Below are 8,194 nucleotides of genomic sequence, written 5' to 3'. Positions count from 1 at the left end.
ATTTTTTTTTACACGCAAGCCCCTTTTTTTTTAAATTTTCATTTTTTGATGCTACCCATTTCACTTTAATTATAAAAAAATTATGGAGAGCAGAGTTGTTAGTTCTGAGCTGGTGGAGACAGGGTGGGCATGGGTCGAAACCCGAGGCCTGGCCACAACGCCTCCCCCTTCCCATCCCTGAATCACTCCCCTCTATTTTTTTTTTTTTTTACCGGGAACAGGGTAACTAAACAAAATATCTTTATTTATACTTGTATACATACAACAGACATGCGATCCTTCTGGCGTAATCAACACGAGACATTACACTCGAACAAGGCATGCAAAAGTCCTTTTTCAAGAAGGTGTCGTCAAAAAATAATAACGATAATACTGAAGTAAGCTAAGAGGTGTGAGGCAATAGACAAAAAGGGAAGAACGTGCAGGGGTGTGATAAGACTTGCAGGCAACTGCCTGGTTGGCCACAGACCTCACTGTGCTAGACAGAGTGAATGAAGCGTATACATCTTGCACACCAGATGGCAGAGTTTTGCCAGGGCTGGCTCTCCCAAGGTTATAAGTAGTTCTATTGGAATGTTGTCCACTCCATGGGCCTTGTTTTGATTTGGGTCTTTCAGTACTCTGTCAAATTCTTCACGCATTTCGATTATTTTTCAAAGACTAGGGAAAAGCCGAATCACGGGTCTCTTTATTTTGAATATAGAACGCGGTTGAAAAACTTGATCAAATAAACTTGTGAGAGAGGATGGCTCATCGTGTCGAGACGACCAGAGTTGCTGACTGATGAAAAGGTTGCGGAGAGTGACGCAAGACCGGGAGGTGCGGACAGGTAGCCGAAGAGCGACAGAGCGGAGAGGGGGTACCGCTACGCACGCGTGGGTGTCAGCCGAGCCCCCACCCCCTCCCCCGCCCCTGGGTAACCCGAGCCGACGGCGCGCGGTCCACGTCACTCGCCCACCGAGGACACGGGCGGCCCCCTGTCACCTGACGGGAGCCCGCGAGCACCAGTCGCCCGCAGACCGCCCGCGCCGCCGGAAGCACGCTCCGCCACTTACCGCAGCGCGCAGGTACTGTACCGTAGCCTACACACGGAGGTAGAATAAGGGGAGACGGCGCTACAGACTTACGCTGTAAGTTGTTTTGAAGCCAGTGGGCGGGGCCTGCCGCCATCTTGGATCCCCCAAAACATCAGCAGACGAGTGTTTACAATTCCTTCTTGTTCGTTATTTTTGTCTTCTGTACGCGATATTTATTTTATATGGTAAATGTCACACTGTTTTAGTGAACAACACAGCATAAGGAACGCAACTTCAAACGTTTTTCTGGTGTTAAATGCGTATTCGACACAGTAGTACAACACGAAAATATGGCCCCAGTATTGTAATTCCTCTTTCTTTATACACTTCGAATAACCGAGAAGCATTGGCTGCGAAACGCGTGCTTTCGTAATCCATTTTTATTCACTTTCATTGTGTTTGTGTCGATAATTTTAAAGCCACACACTTTGTTGTCAGGCCACGAGTGGCTACCGGGACATCCGACCGCCGTGTCATCCTTAATTGAGGATGCGGATAGGAGCAGCGTGGGGTCAGCACATCGCTCTCCCGGTCGTTATGATGGTATTTTCGACCGAAGCCGCTACTATTCGGTCGAGTAGCTCCTCAATTGGCATCACGAGGCTGAGTGCACCCCGAAAAATCGCAACAGCGCATGGCGACGTGGATGGTCACCCATCCGAGTGCTGACCACGCCCGACAGCGCTTAACTTCGGTGATCTCACGGGAACCGATGTATCCACTGCGGCACGGCCGTTGCCTAATTGATAAAGCCAGAACTCCAAAATCAATGATTGATAGTTTAGAGACACCGATTTGTATTCGTTGCATTTTCAAGTCAAATGAAAATTTTAAATGTTCAGGTTTGCAAGAAACTTACCTTATTTCCTTTGGTGTCCCATAGATGTATGCAGGGATGGTATAAACAAGCCAGCTGTCATGTCAACAGAGTGAAAGATTCGTTAAATCACGATGGAAAAGAACGTAATTTAAGATTCTCAGGCCCATTGCAGTTTACAGATCTGCTTTGTTCTTAAATTGTACCTGCCAAGTGACATTCGGTGTGGCAAATAACAGCAATTTACAGGCTAAAAAATATGTGTGAAATCTTATGGGACTTAACTGCTAAGGTCATCAGTCCCTAAGCTTGCACACTACTTAACCTAAATTATCCTAAGGACAAACACACACAACCATGCCCGAGGGAGGACTCGAATCTCCGCCGGGACCAGCCGCACAGTCCATGACTGCAGTGCCTGAGACCGCTCGGCTAATCCCGCGCGCGGCATTTAGAGGGTAACACGACAACACAGTGATTAATGTAATGATCTAAATAGCCTGGACTTAGGTAGGGAACTTTGATTTAACAGATATTTAACCCTTTAAGTACTTATAATTTAACCACTCTACATCTACATCTACATCTACATTTATACTCCGCAAGCCACCCAACGGTGTATGGCGGAGGGCACTTTACGTGCCACTGTCATTACCTCCCTTTCCGGTTCCAGTCGCGTATGGTTCGCGGGAAGAACGACTGCCGGAAAGCCTCCGTGCGCGCTCGAATCTCTCTAATTTTACATTCGTGATCTCCTCGGGAGGTATAAGTAGGGGGAAGCAATATATTCGATACCTCATCCAGAAACGCACCCTCTCGAAACCTGGACAGCAAGCTACACCGCGATGCAGAGCGCCTCTCTTGCAGAGTCTGCCACTTGAGTTTGCTAAACATCTCCGTAACGCTATGACGCTTACCAAATAACCCTGTGACGAAACGCGCCGCTCTTCTTTGGATCTTCTCTATCTCCTCTGTCAACCCGACGTGGTACGGATCCCACACTGATGAGCAGTACTCAAGTATAGGTCGAACGAGTGTTTTGTAAGCCACCTCCTTTGTTGATGGACTACATTTTCTAAGTACTCTCCCAATGAATCTCAACCTGGTACCCGCCTTACCAACAATTAATTTTATATGATCGTTCCACTTCCTAATCGTTCCGCACGCATACTCCCAGATATTTTACAGAAGTAACTGCTACCAGTGTTTGTTCCGCTATCATATAATCATACAATAAAGGATCCTTCTTTCTATGTATTCGCAATACATTACATTTGTCTATGTTAAGGGTCAGTTGCCACTCCCTGCACCAAGTGCCTATCCGCTGCAGATCTTCCTGCATTTCGCTGCAATTTTCGAATGCTGCAACTTCTCTGTATACTACAGCATCATCCGCGAAAAGCCGCACGGAACTTCCGACACTACCTACTAGGTCATTTATATATATTGTGAAAAGCAATGGTCCCATAACACCCCCCTATGGCACGCCAGAGGTTACTTTAACGTCTGTAGACGTCTCTTCATTGAGAACAACATGCTGTGTTCTGTTTGCTAAAAACTCTTCAATCCAGCCACACAGCTGGTCTGATATTCTGGAAGTCAAGGAAAATGGCATCTACCTGGAAGCCTGTATCTAATATTTTCTGGGTCTCGTGAACAAATAAAGCGAGTTGGGTCTCACACGATCGCTGTTTCCGGAATCCATGTTGATTCCTACAGATTAGATTCTGGGTTTCCAGAAACGACATGATGCGTGAGCAAAAAACATGTTCTAAAATTCTACAACAGATCGACGTCAGAGATGTAGGTCTATAGTTTTGCGCATCTGCTCGACCACCCTTCTTGAAGACTGGGACTACCTGTGCTCTTTTCCAATCATTTGGAACCTTCCGTTCCTCTAGAGGCTTGCGGTACACGGCTGTTCGAAGGGGGGCAAGTTCTTTCGCGTACTCTGTGTAGAATCGAATTGGTATCCCGTCAGGTCCAGTGGACTTTCCTCTGTTGAGTGATTCCAGTTGCTTTTCTATTCTGCAACAGGTGTTTCACACATTCTACTGAAGATTTAATTAACTACTTGTAGTTACATTATTTTTATATTAAATTATCGCATTTTGAAACAGTAGTCCCCATTTACAGCATATTTCTTGCAGGACTTTCCAGTTACTTGGAAATAACCAAACACTGAAAACCAAGTTTATTGCTCACCTCCAGAGAGCTCTTCGCTTTGGATTGATAGGAAATCTAAAGTCAAATCACAGAAATAAAACCATACTGCAAAACTTTACAGTTCATCAGAATTTCAAGTATATATAAGAAAATAGCGCATAAATAAGTCCACTTACGAATGAAATGTGATTTATTTAACTTTAGAACGATTAGTACATCCGTAAGTGACGCAAGCCGGCATTTTGTTTTATCAAAACACTTCGCGACTACACGGAATCAAACCACCAGAAGCGAATGTTGTGGGGTAGCTAACACGGCGGATCTCCACTTGGGTCGGCTTCAAGTTTGTAATGTCGTGACAGCTCCTCTTATTTTTACCTCCATGAGCCTAAAGGATACCACTGACAGCTGGCCTACGTGACGTCACGAAATGGGGATCCCTTTGGCTTCCAGTGAGCTGTTCGTGCATTCAGTAAGCTTTCGGCGGCAGTGTGAGGACCACCGCTCGCGTTTGCCCTTTGAGTATTGAATTTGTTTGAAGGTTTGCGTGTGTTCGTACTAGGAAACAGTTCACAAACTGACAGGGATAGCAGCTAAGTACAAACGGTCATTGCGTATTCTTGAAGAGCACGTTTTTAGAGGACCACAGTCGGTATAAACGGAGTCCTTGCAAAATTTCTTTGTTGTACGTCTGTCTGGCTGTCCTGCTGTTAAAAAGGCTTTTTCTCAGGAACGAGTACACGTATGAATTTCAATTATGTGTCACATACTAAGGTCTATGGTCACTTGGCGATGTAAAACATTTATTATTCTGTGCCAATGCAATCAAATGCACTGTGTCACATATTTTCATACTTTCAAACTTACTCATGAAAACCTATAGGTTACACTACTGGCCATTAAAATTGCTACACCACGAAGATGACGTGCTACAGACGCGAAATTTAACCGACAGGAAGAAGATACTGTGATATGCAAATGATTAGCTTTTCAGAGCATTCGCACAAGGTTGGCGCCGGTGGCGACACCTACAACGTGCTGACATGAGGAAAGTTTCCAACCGATTTCTCATACACAAACAGCAGTTGACCGGCGTTGCCTGGTGAAACGTTGTTGTGATGCCTCGTGTAAGGAAGAGAGATGCGTATCATCACGTTTCCGATATTGATAAAGGTCGGATTGTAGCCTATCGCGATTGAGGTTTATCGTATCGCCACATTGCTGCTCGCGTTGGTCGAGATCCAATGACTGTTAGCAGAAGATGGAATCGGTGGGTTCAGGAGAGTAATACGGAACGCCGGGCTGGATCCCAACGGCCTCGTATCACTAGCAGTCGAGATGAAAGGCATCTTATCCGCATGACTGTAACGGATCGTGCACCCACGTCTCGATCCCTGAGTCAACAGATGGGGACGTTTGCAAGACAATAACCATCTGCACGAACAGTTCGACGACGTTTGCTGCAGCATGGACTATCAGCTCGGAGACCGTGGCTGCGGTTACCCTTGACGCTGCATCACAGACATGAGCGCTTGCGATGGTGCACTCAACGACCCCTCCACCCTTGATCCACTCACGTATAGTGCGTGGGAAGTATGATAGTCGGTAAGACTTTGCATTGGTTCTAATTTATCGAATTTTCTCCTCGTGCTCAGTAAGTGAGAGGTATCTGAGAGGAAGTAACATAATGTCCGACTCCCTCTGAGGTCATGTCCCCTAGACTTAGAACTACTTAAACCTAACTAACCGCCGGCTTGTGTGGCCGAGCGGTTCTAGGCGCTACAGTCTGGAACCGCGCGACCGCCACGGTCGCAGGTTCGAATCTTGCCTCGGGCATGGATGTGTGTGATGTCCTTAGGTTAGTTAGGTTTAAGTAGTTCTAAGTTCTACGGGACTGATGACCTCAGAAGTTAAGTCCCATAGTGCTCAGAGCCAGGATTTGGGGTGGATATCATTAAACCATTGCTAATGAATCTTCTCACGAAATGTCAGTCAAGAACTTTCTCCTCCGAATGCGAAAATATTTTGTTGACGCCGACGTACATAGGGCGAAATGATCACCCTAATAAAATAAGGGAAATCAGAGCCCGCACGGAAAGACATAGGTGTTCGTTTTTTTCGCACGCTGTACGAGACTGGAATAGTAGAGAATTACTGTGAAGGTGGTTCGATGAACCCTCTGCCAGGCACTTAATTGTGATTTGCAGAGTGTCCATGTAGATGTAGATGTAGATCCCACACCGCGCAGCAGTACACTAAAAGAGGACGGACAAGCGTAGTGGAAGCAGTCTCATTAGTAGAGCTGTTGCGTCTTGTAAGTGGTCTCCTAATAAATTATACTCTACGCCAACTAAAGAAAGGTTTTGGAAGTCCAGTTTCTGTAACCATACAGTGTTTCAGCCAAATATGAACCCAGTTATAACAATTTTAATTACGTTTTTCCAGACTGTGTATTGAGGGATCCCTGAATTCATTTTAAGTGGTCAAAATAGTTCATTCTAAATTCCCCAAATGCATTTCACCAAAAACGAAGTTCGTTTTTCATGTTATGAAAATTTAAAAGTACATGTCTGAAAGAAGAAGCTTTTCTTTCATACCAAGTTTTCTTCTGACTACGCTGTCTACCACCAGAATTTGGTTTTTAATATCCTCTGAGCCATATATTTCACCTATTTCAATCAATGTTTGCCCTAAATTTAGAAAGCCTATATGTTGCTAAAATACCGCCATAACGACCGGGAGAGCAGTGTGCTGACCCCACGCCCCTCCTATCCCCATCCTCCTTTGAGAATGACACGGCGGTCAGATGGTGCCGGTAGGCCACTCGTGGCCTGAAGACGGAGTGCTTTTATACGGGGTGTTACAAAAAGGTACGGCCAAACTTTCAGGAAACATTCCTCACACACAAAGAAAGAAAATATGTTATGTGAACATGTGTCCGGAAACGCTTACTTTCCATGTTAGAGCTCATTTTATTACTTCTCTTCAAATCACTTTAATCATGGAATGGAAACACACAGCAACAGAACGTACCAGCGTGACTTCTAACACTTTGTTACAGGAAATATTCAAAATGTCCTCCGTTAGCGAGGATACATGCATCCACCCTCCGTCGCATGGAATCCCTGATGAGCTGATGCAGCCCTGGAGAATGGCGTATTGTATCACAGCCGTTCACAATACGAGCACGAAGAGTCTCTACATTTGGTACTGGGGTAGCGTAGACAAGAGCTTTCAAATGCCCCCGTAAATGAAAGTCAAGAGGATTGAGGTCAGGAGAGCGTCGAGCCCATGGAATTGGTCCGCCTCTACCAATCCATCGGTCACCGAATCTGTTGTTGAGAAGCGTACGATCACTTCGACTGAAATGTGCAGGAGCTCCATCGTGCATGAACCACATGTTGTGTCGTACTTGTAAAGGCACATGTTCTAGCAGCACAGGTAGAGTATCCCGTATGAAATCATGATAACGTGCTCCATTGACCGTAGGTGGAAGAACATACTGACGAAACTAAAATGAGCTCTAACATGGAAATTAAGCGTTTCCGGACACATTTCCACGTAACATCTTTTCTATATTTGTGTGTGAAGAATGTTTCCTGAAAGTTTGGCCGTACCTTTTTGTAACACCCTGTATACTGCTAAATGGCCTCAAGTCCAAACAAACATTTCCACACACTTGTCGGCCACTACGTCTTTATACTCTTTAAAAAATAATTATGAGATGACGAAACTGCTGATCGAACGTACAAACATTCCGTAATATCCTCGCGGTTCGCGATTGAGTGTTTAGTAACTTTTTACACAATCTGAATTGTGAGACACATACCGATTTATTTTAAGCTGTCTGATAGACACACGAAAACTTTTCCCACACTGGACCTGGGCTCTGTTTCGTGACTCGTATATATCCCGTCAATTCTTACTTTCTCTTCACTCTCCTTTGAGTTTGGTTTGTTCATTTTGCTGCTCTCACACTTAAGGTAGCTTAGCTGTAATGAAACTCCACACTCAAGCATGTACGTTGCTACTCTGCAATCGCTCGGGACTGACAGCGCAAACTGTTGTCAGGTGCAGGAGGCTGCAAGCGTCCTGTGAAGCTTGCCAAGCTTGCGGAAACCCAAGCTGGCCTGCT

At 45.3% G+C, this 8,194-nt stretch overlaps 1 pseudogene; it reads right to left on the bottom strand.

Moving 5' to 3' along the window:
* Positions 1-1,698: 1,698 nt before the first annotated feature.
* On the bottom strand, positions 1,699-1,816 carry LOC124719305 (annotated as a pseudogene).
* Positions 1,817-8,194: the final 6,378 nt, after the last annotated feature.

The sequence above is a fragment of the Schistocerca piceifrons genome, chromosome 10, assembly GCF_021461385.2.
Source record: "Schistocerca piceifrons isolate TAMUIC-IGC-003096 chromosome 10, iqSchPice1.1, whole genome shotgun sequence".
Lineage (NCBI taxonomy): Eukaryota > Metazoa > Arthropoda > Insecta > Orthoptera > Acrididae > Schistocerca > Schistocerca piceifrons.
This window is presented reverse-complemented; position numbering and strand designations above follow the sequence as displayed.